The sequence below is a fragment of the Corvus brachyrhynchos genome, unplaced genomic scaffold, assembly GCF_000691975.1.
Source record: "Corvus brachyrhynchos isolate BGI_N302 unplaced genomic scaffold, ASM69197v1 scaffold97, whole genome shotgun sequence".
NCBI lineage: Eukaryota > Metazoa > Chordata > Aves > Passeriformes > Corvidae > Corvus > Corvus brachyrhynchos.
In genome coordinates this window covers 5,387,033-5,396,906 of record NW_008239758.1, presented here as the reverse complement: position 1 = coordinate 5,396,906, position 9,874 = coordinate 5,387,033, and the positions used below count along the sequence as shown (strand labels likewise).

Genomic DNA, 9,874 nt, shown 5'->3' with positions numbered 1-9,874 from the left:
TGTTTCACTGAGTGGTGTGGGATCACACCTGTAGCAAGTGTGGAGGAGAGGTGGTTGCTGTTTATTCTGCCACCTTCACTCCAGAGTTTTCCTCTCTGCCCTTACCCAGAACTCCCTCCTTCCCTGTGACTCAGGCTACAGCAGTTATTCATCTCTCCATGTACACAGCGCCCTGGAAAATGTGACTTCTTCCTTGAGAGCTTTCTCCACGTAGGAAGCTCCAACACCCGGTAAACAGAGGAAACAAAATATCTGAAATGAGAGGAAGGATTTTTCCATTCAGCTATATAAAGCAACCATTAACACAGCTCAGAATGGTTGATGTTACTAGCAACATAACACATCGTTCTTTTGGAAGAATACAAAAGAAGTGGTTTATAAAGATTGCATTGTGGACAGTTTTTTATCTTATCATTTATTTTCCTCCAGTGCCTTCCAAATGTGGCAGGGTCCACCCACCTCTGACTGGATTTCGCTGTTCCCGACACACACCCCACTTGGTGGGACGATGCAGAGCACTCTGAGGGACCTGGAAAGACCCTTCGCTGCTGCTGGCACAGCCCAAGGGTGCTCCCAGTGTTTCCCACACAGAGGTGGCCTGTGGGCCCATGGTAAACAAACCCAGCACGTCGAACGCCCAGACACCATTTTTAACATACTGTTTCCAAACGACGCAGTATCATGTAACCAGCATCCAACACCAGGTACACTACACGGCTTATGGGCAGCCTGGAGCTGGTTTTTTGACCCTCAGGACCACCGAAACCCGTGTCACTAAGAAGTAACCACGTCCTTCAGCTGGAGCCGCTCCCCGGACTGCCTCCCCCACGTCACGGGTGGTAGCTCCGGCGGCGTGCAGCGGACTGAAAATGAAGCTGAGGCGGAGGCTGAAGCCGCAGCTGCCCCCACCCCTCGGGCCCCCGCTGCTCCCTCAGGCCCCGCTCTGTCATGGCCGCAGCACCGCGCACCCCGCCGGCGCCGACAGCCCCGCCCCCAGCCCGCCGCCGCCAATCACCGTCCTCTGCCTGACTGACAGGTGCCCGAGCCACTGGAACCGCGGCGTCCCACCCTCCGCTCCTCCGCCAGCCAATGGCACCCGCGCATCCGTGACGGCGAGCCCCGCCCACCGCTCTCCTTCTGGCCAATCGACGCGCGGGTCTGGGCGGAAGCGGCGCGGCGGTGGCCAATGGGACGGCGAGGGCGGCTGCTAAAGGGCAGCCGGCGGCGGGGCCGCAGCAGACGGGCGGGAGCGGCGGCGGGAGCTCTCGGGGGCGGCGTGCCCGGCTGGGGCCGCAGGTGAGGCGGGGGCACCTGGGAACCCCTTCCCGCAGGGCTCAGGGGACGGCCGGGCCTCCTTCCCGTTCTTCTCGGCAGGCCGGCGGGGCTGCCCCGCGGCCGGGGCTGTCCCTACCCAGCCGTGCACTGCCTGCACGCCCGGCCCCGCGTGTTTGTTGCTTGGAGGGGAGATGGGGATGTCCCTCGGTGGGGCTGTGGCGGGGAGTGGTCCGTCCCCTCGCTGTTCTCCCCGACGCTGGAAGCTCTGGGAGGTGGTGGTGCGGTGACAGCCTCTCCTTCGGCTCTCTGGGGGTGCGAGGCTGTGCAGGGCACGAGCTGGGGTGGGAGCAGCACATCCTTGTGCTCGCAGGGAGGGAAGCCCGACGTGGATGCGGTCGAGAGCTGAGTGCGGACCAGAGGATGCTCCCTGCGTGAGTTAGAGCCAGGTGGACTGTGCCCCTTGTCAGGTCACACTGCTCCCGCTAAACGAGGCTCTTCCCCTGGTGCTCACGCTCCAAGGTCCTGACCCTGCTGGGAGCAGCTTGCATCAGCTTCAGACTCCCTTTTGGTGCCTGTTGTGTACCTGCTTGTTACCCTGTATGATGGGATTCTGCCCCATCCTGCACCTTCAGGTGTAACCCGTGATCTCTAGCGCAGGATGTGTAGATGTATCTATCACAATTGATGAGTTACAGCTGCTGAGATCTCACCTGATGCTAGTGCGCTTGCAGAGGTATGTCAGGAGCAGCTTTATTCATGCAGTTATGGCTGGAGGGATTGCATTCTGTACTTGCATTCTCATGTAGGTTCTCTCAGAATTCACAACAGCTTCCTCTTATTGTTGATGAAAAACTGTCACTGGTCTGACAAGTACTAAAGATTCTTGTCTGCCTCTTAGATTGCTGTTTGACTTTCACAGTACTGGTGCATCCTTCTGTAACAAATCTTCCTGGCTTATTAGTCAGCTAACTGGTACAGGGTGTTCATCTTACATGCCTTATTTATCAATTATTATCATGCTCAGCCACGTTCATAATATTGCTTAAGTTGACATGTTTTAGTCCCTGCTGATATGGTGTCTGTATGGTGAACACTCAGTCCAGTTGTTTGCATTTGTGGTATCTCATTTTTAGACTTTCTTTGATAATATGTATTTCCTCTGCAGGGAGTTTTGTTATTGAGTGCTAGTCTTTAGTTGCTCTCTTATCTTTCCTGTGTCACCTTCTCTGTGAGGTGCTTGTTTAGTTCTCATATCACAAGAGAAGTTTCAATAGCTTCTCTTGTCTCTTCTTAGATCAGTGGACATGCAGCCATTCTTCTTATTCTACACATTGCTTATTTTGGTCTCAAAGTCAAGAGTAAGAACAGGAAGGCTATGAAAAGAGAAATAAAAGCTAATGTTCGAGTTCTTCTGTTCTCCTGTCTTATTCTTAAAAATAGCTGCTTTTGAATGGGAGGTCCTCTATGTTACTGAGTGAATTAGCTGCACAAAATACGAGGTTGACCTAAGATTGTGCCAGACTGTATTTTTTTTAGGTGTGGAAAAGATGTGGAGCTTGTGGATAAAGCCTTCTATCTTGCAGAGCTGTTTCTGAAGAAGTTAAACTTAAAAATTAATGCGTTCTTCTCTTCCTGTAAAAGCTGTATTTTTTTATTCAGGGAGCGAATAGCGGCTTAAACTCTTAGTGTTTCATAAAGCTGCTTTATTAAACTTGTCATGTGAAAACTCAGAGATTAACACATTGAAGCAGTTGTTCTGGGATGTGGCACTGGGAAGAAAAGATGGCAAAATAACTCCCTTTGACCTTGACACAGGCATATGAAGACATTATCTGAGTCTACTAAGTTCCAACTATACTCCAGATGGGATTTTGATGTAGGATTAGGAAATGGTGGGTTTAGAGCAGTGAAATGCCTGAGTGCCACTGGGTTCACATTGCCCTATTACTCACCTTTCTTCTTCCATATCTCTTGCTGCTTCATCCCTGCTTTCACACTGCCAGCTCTGGCAGCACCAGAACTTGGATTAAGCTAACCAAGAACAGGATTTTTTTAGTCTCTGGTAGGCAGGTAAGTGCTGGGTTCTTGGGTGCTTGTAATTCCTACTGAAAGGTGCAAAGACCAGCCTGAAACTGGTTACTTGAACTTTTCAGCAAAAGCCTAAACAATTGGAGTTTGCCAGGACTTTGGAGTCTTCATCTACACTTCTGAGTTTCTCTGGAAGAGTGTTTCAGGATGTGTTACAGCTCCAAATTGCTGTTCTTAATGTTCTTAATAGATCAATTGATCTGTGTAAGTATTTGCCCTTCTTCTGCCTAAATATCTTGCAAAGTTTAAGCTTATATGCAGTTAAATGTCTGATCAAACTCAGCTGATTAATTTCAATTGATTTAATTTCAGTGTGCAAGGGCATGTTGTCCTTCTTGTGGGGAAGCAAAGTCCCGCTTGCCCAGCATATGTGGGTGGCAGTGATGGTACCCTGTGGGGCAGCTATCTAAGCCTTTCCTGGCTCTAGGAAGGCTTCTACACCTGAAGGCTTCTACACCCAAAGGCTTATCTTTCCTTCAGCTCTCTCAGTTGACTTAATAATAAAGATTGTCTCTGACTGCCTGCCAGCCTTACTCTTCCAATATCAGGCAGCAGTAATTGAAAATGCTTTGCAAAGCAGTTCAGTACAAACCAGGTGCTTGAAATGTCATTGTGCCTGTGCTGTGTTAGAGGTAATGGCAGTGGAAGGCAGTGCCAGACGTGGCAGAGACCAGATTTTTGTCTATATCTCTAGACTGACCAAGAAGTGCAGTTGCTTATCAATCTGCTGTTGAGAAATGCTTTCATTTTTTCTTATCATGGGTTCAGTCTGGCTAAAATAAATGACATTGACAACTTCCTGTGCTAATATGGGTTGAGCCCCTGCAAACACCAAACTTTTCTGAAATGTCATGTATTATTTGCTGGTAACTGAGCTACAGCCTTATTCAGGGCATCGAGTACTCAAAAAGTATAGTACAGGCTCCTCATAGGAAGAGACAAGTGACTGACTGCTACCGAGAGGCTCACTGTTGAGTGGCTTGCCCTGCTTCTAAACTTACCTCAAAGCATCCTCAAAGATGCTTTTGTATAGAGCTGCAGGTTCCAGAAAGGTTGTGCAGAGAGGGTTCAAGCCTGGCTCTCCCTTATCTGGAACACCCAGTTCTGTGAAGTGTTGGTTGAGCATATGTGAATATGAAAGGCTGTACTAAGTGAAATAAGCACGTGCACAGTCATCTACAGTGAACCTCCTTGTAAGAGGTAAGGACAAAATGTCCTAAAACATGTGCCTGTAATACTCCTAGCCTGTCACTCTGATTCAGCAGCAGAGAGGGCAATGTAGCCCTTAAGACACTGAGCTGCTGGTGACTGCTGTAATGCTCCAAAACTGCTCTTTTAGTTGCATTCTGGGAGAACCTGAGTATTCATCAGTGGTAGTAGCTGTGTGTTGGTCAGCCCCTGTCTCTTTGTGTGTAGCTCTTCTGTCCTGAATCGTTTTTGCTTCGTTTTCAATGTATTTGCATGAATTACATTACTCCTCTAGTGTGAGCCTTCTGCCTGTCATGGACAGGCTGTGAGAGAATGACTCTGCAAATCTTCTGCTCCCCTGTGGAGAGGAGCTGCTCGTCAGGGGAACAAAGTAAGCAAGATCTTTAAAGACCTCAGTGAAATGGCACCTCAGCTTTTCATCCTGTTCAAGTACAGGTGTTTTCAGACTGCTTGAACTGACCATTCTTGAATAAAGTTCTTACCCGTGTTGTGCCTTGTTATAGGTGGTCTTCCCCTGCTGTGCAGCTCATCTGGTGTGGAGCACATTCTCCACTTACTCAACCCTGTAGCTGAGTAAACAGCTGTGATGTGCTTGGACTTTGAGCTGTTCCTCCAGTGTGTTCAGCTGAGCTCTGTGACAGTGTGGAAATGGAGGGGTTGGAGTCAGAGGATAAATGAGGCTTTAACAATATGATGCTTCAAAATATAATGAAGGAATAGAGCAGACTTCCTTGAGGAGGGTTGGTCTGTAATGCAGTTTTTATTAGCTCACTTAGCTCTCTGTGGCTTGATTCCAATAGCACTCCCTCATCTACTAAGCATGGTTTGTTGGGTTCTCTACAGTCTGTTTATTCCATTTCTTCCCTTGAGCTTTATGCTGCTCACTGACAGAGTTACGTGGTAGGCAAAGGACACCTGCTAATGCTGTAGGACTGTGTGAAGGTATTACCCAATATTTCTCTCTGTACCTAAAAGTTAGCTTGACCTCTTCTACAAGGACCTGAAGCTTTACCCTGTAGTTACATAAGGTAGTGGTTAGGGAGACAGTCCCAAGTCCCTGCACCTTATCTTAAAGGAAAGGCTCATGTTATTTAAGCAAACGTAATTATTTGATTACTGCAATTAATCGATTTCTGTGAAGTCAGAGTCTGGTCCTGTCTTAGCTTAATCATGTTCATGAGGTGTGTGCAATAAAAGCTAGTGCAGGGGTTTTTCAATCCAGTTGAGACAAACAGGAACCAGATAAGGTGATGTAACAAAGAGTTTACATAGCAACCTTAGGTCATATGTAAAAGCTGCCTCTCCTGCAGTAGAACTATTTCTGATCACTTAAAACGATATTGTTGGGAAACAAAGGCAGTTCCTGTAGTTGGGAGGAAGTTAAATTCAAGGCTCATTTGACTGTAAATTAACAGAGAAGTGAGAGTGCTAGAGAGCCTTTGGCCCTGTTTGCTGTAGATTTATTCTTGGGTGCTTTTTTTAAGCAACCTGCCTTGTGATGTACACCCAGCCCTCTGAGGTGCTTGATTTCTGCTCTGAAGGAGAACTCCTCAAGGGCAAAGTAAAAAGCTCTAGTTCAAGGCACCTGTCTTTGACTGTGTTGATGGCTCCTTGTGCTGTGAACTTTATCCCTGTAACCTCACAGTACCTCTAAATTTAGTATGAGCCAAGTATTGTAACTCATGAAAAGGTCAAATTCCAGTGAAGGCACCAGCCAAGAATTTTTTTTTGGAACAGGGTGTAAACAATACTTGCTTGTTTCTGTACTTGCCAACCAGCCAAATCCTGGCTTGGGTATGGCCCTGGCACAGGGAGGGATTTGCACTGAGGACTTCAATAGGCTGTCCAAATATTGTTCTTTGAAGCATCCTGGTGATGGGGCATGTCAGTGTGCCCTCTTTACTGGGAGATAAAATCTGTCACATGTTGGACAACATACCCATGGTGGCTTTGCCAGGCTCCTGAGGACTGCACTTTATCTCTCATGGCCACATCTAACCCTAAAATTAAGTGCCTTAAGTGCTCAGCTAATTCTTCATTATACCCTCTGTGCTTTGAGGTCTGACACTTAGCTGGCTCTTTTAAATGGCCAAAAGTACCGAGTGATGCATCAAGATGGCAGCGTTTCCTTCTGATGTGTCCTCTGAGCCACACTGAAGGTAATGGGAGGTTTTGCTCCAGGTGAGCTTGGGCTGGGTAGATGCCAGTCTCGAGATAAGTGGTGTTACGACTTGCCTTTGTGCTTAAGCTGATGAGGCATAGTATTGGTGTGGCCCTAAAATACTCATATCTGTGTCATTTTCAGGGAACAAAGCAGTTTAGACTTAACACTTTGCTATAAAAACAAAGGCTTTTTTTTACGCAAGCACTGGGTAAAAGGATATAGAACTGTGCAATAAAGCTTGAGGCTTTCTTCGTGATTCCTCTTGCACAGGTTCTGTACTTGTGTGGCTTGTCCTCCAGTGCTTAGTCTGGCAGCCTTTCCCTTGAGGACACGTGCTTCAGAGCCTTTCCCAAGTGTATTCATCTTCATCTAGATGGTCTCTAAACATCACCCTCTGCATTTAAACCATTGAAAGCTCAGCAGTGAAACACTTTTGTGCACTTCCTGGAGTGAGATTTGAATAATATACTGGCATAAAACTTGTCTTTGTAAAAAAAAAGCTATGCAGTGCTCTGACTTTTTGCCCTTTCCTTAATAAAGTTCCTTTCTCCATAACATGGTTCTAAATATCTTACCTGATAGTGATGGTGTATCTTTCAGAAAGGTCATTAGCTTTGGCTGATATTAAAGATGATTAATTTCCTGGAAACATTCCATAAAGAACTGACTTCAGCCTTCCTCCTTCAAAGAGGTTGGAAAAAACCCCACCTTATTTCTGATCCTAGTCTGCTTTGGCACAACTCTTTAAAGTAGGGTGGTTTTGCTTTCCTCTTGTCTGATATGCTTGCTTTCACAGTTTTATTCCCAACCAGACACTAAAATACATGAAACCAGTCCAAGAAATGTCTGATATGTTAGTTAACAAAGTCTGCCTGTTTAAATCTGTCATAAATGGCCTCTTTGGCTCTTCTGAGTCCTAGTGGGTAAGAGTATTACACTACTTGGTAAGCTGTAACAGAATAGGAAAGGGAATTTTTAAAGACTCTCACTGTTGGGCAGGCATGTTCCAGTGTTTTGGTGTCCAGCTGAGCTCTGAGATCATCAGTGAGCCAGAATGCTGAGGGGTGGGGAGGAATCCATGAGGCTTTTGTACCAAGCTGCCCTTCCTGGAAATGGCATTCCTTCAAGATTCTTCAGTCCATGTAATGGAGAATAGAATATCTTGTTAGTGGAGCCCCGTTCAAAGAGGCCTTTGCTCTTTGTGTTCCATATAGCTGCATCTTTGCATTAGCCCAAAGCATTTCTAATGCTTCAGTGAAATAAAAGTCTGCCAGGCTTTCAGTGGCTTGTTAAAAGGCCTGAGGGGGGAGGATCCTATGGGAATGGCTTCCTTTAATATCTCTGCTTTTTTTAATGTTGGCTTTCCAGTATGAAGAGTCAGACTCTGCTTCCATGGGTGGAGGAGCTGTAAAGCTTGGTAGCTACCAAATCCTGTGCGTGCCTTGTTGAGTCACAGTGAAGTGACTTCTGTCCCTGGAAGAGTTTCCTCTCCACAGGAAACCTGGAACTGAAATGCGTACAGCTCTTGGATTTGTTGACAGTTGTGAATTCACTTACTGTACAAGTAAATATTTTGATGTCTTTCCCAAAAACCCAGTGTTTTTGAAAGGATACACAAAGAATTTGCTGTAGCTCTAATGGCTTTTATTGTACTTATGTCTGTTCCTGTCTGGGAAGGGCAGGACTTGGGATTTTTTACTCATTATACTTGTACAGATGAAGTGCCCTCTGTTAACAGTAATGCTGAAATGTTTCCTATAATATGATTTTCCAGCTTTTTGTGATGAAAGGGCAAATGAAGAGACCACAAATCCAGCACTTGCTTTCCAGTGATTGATTTTAAAGTTATCCCTCAGTTACAGCTGGGACTTAAAAACATTGCTTGAGAAGGCTGCTGGTCTTTGGGGCTGTCATGCCTGTAAGGGATTTAATTGCACAATTTTATATAAAAAAAAGATGTTTCAAAATAATATCCTTGGGGCCAAGAGCTTCAGCTTCTTTGGGTTCTTCAATGTGGATCTCAAATGCTGTGATGGGTGGAAAGGCTTGATTGCTCCCAGTGGTATGCTTTTTGGTAATTTTGCCTGGCCTGCCAGAAGTGAATGCAGTGTTTTTTATATGGAAAAAGCCAAATGTTTGTCCAATTAGATTAATGCTGACCCAGTTAGAGGGGATTCTAGATTAAAATTTGTCTGGCTCAACCCTGTGGTTATCTATCCCTCCTCTTTTTTTTTTAAACAGACAAGTTTATTGGGTTAATGCAAAAAGGGCTTAACAAAACAGAAGCAAGGTGACCTCATCCCAGCTGGTTAAAGAGGGAGACATTTGTCCTCTGTGATTAGAGGCAGAGCTCAAATCCATTTTCGTAAGGTAAACCCTTAAAATTTTAGAGCCAAGTGCCTTGACTCAGCCCTTGCAAATCTGCCCTGGCTGAGACAGGTTTGTTTAGGTCTTCAGAAATACCAGACTTCAGAGGGAGTACCTCAAGTGACACAGCTGAATCCATAGGGGTATGGAGTCCTCATGGACTGGATCCATTGCTTAAATAATCACTGCAGAAAGCTGTGCACTTGAAGCGGTGCCAGCTTTGTGTTACATCTACAGACTGATCTGAGCTTTTGGGTACAGATTTTGACAAACACACGAACATCTAGCACATGTTTGAGGTGCGTAAGTTCAGTGAATGTGTTTAGAGTGTCTAAAATGGAAAATACTAGTTCATAAGTGTCAAAGCATAATCCTGCCTACCAACAGCTGATTTTTCTGGAAGTAATGCCAAGCTGGAATGCTGTTTTAAGGGAGTGACAGGCTAACATGAGATCTAAAAGTATCAGAAAAGATGTGGTGTGTTTGTCATCTGAAGATTATATGGGAGAGAACATTCTCAGGGAGAGATAGAGTTTAGTTGGATCAGCTATATTGAGTCACTAGTACAAAATCCTAATGACTAATTGTGCCCAGTTTTATTTTTAGCGAGTTCACTAAGGTGAACACTGTAAACAGCAACCTAGCTTAAAATCCAGGAGTCAGTGCGTTCTCAGAGATTAGCGTATCTTAATTTTCTGAATAAAACAATGATAGGAAGATGTCAACAGAACTGCTGGGAGTTTGATCTGGCAAAGATTTGCTTGAGCACCT

General features: G+C 45.7%; 1 protein-coding gene across 1 annotated transcript in view; it reads left to right on the top strand.

Moving 5' to 3' along the window:
* The first annotated feature begins 1,221 nt into the window (after positions 1–1,221).
* Positions 1,222–9,874, top strand: part of ABHD2 (abhydrolase domain containing 2) — a 38,899-nt gene continuing 30,246 nt past the window's right edge. Inside the window, 1 exon segment of the mRNA XM_008640089.2 lies at positions 1,222–1,296. The gene's annotated coding sequence lies outside the window, so the exon portion shown is untranslated.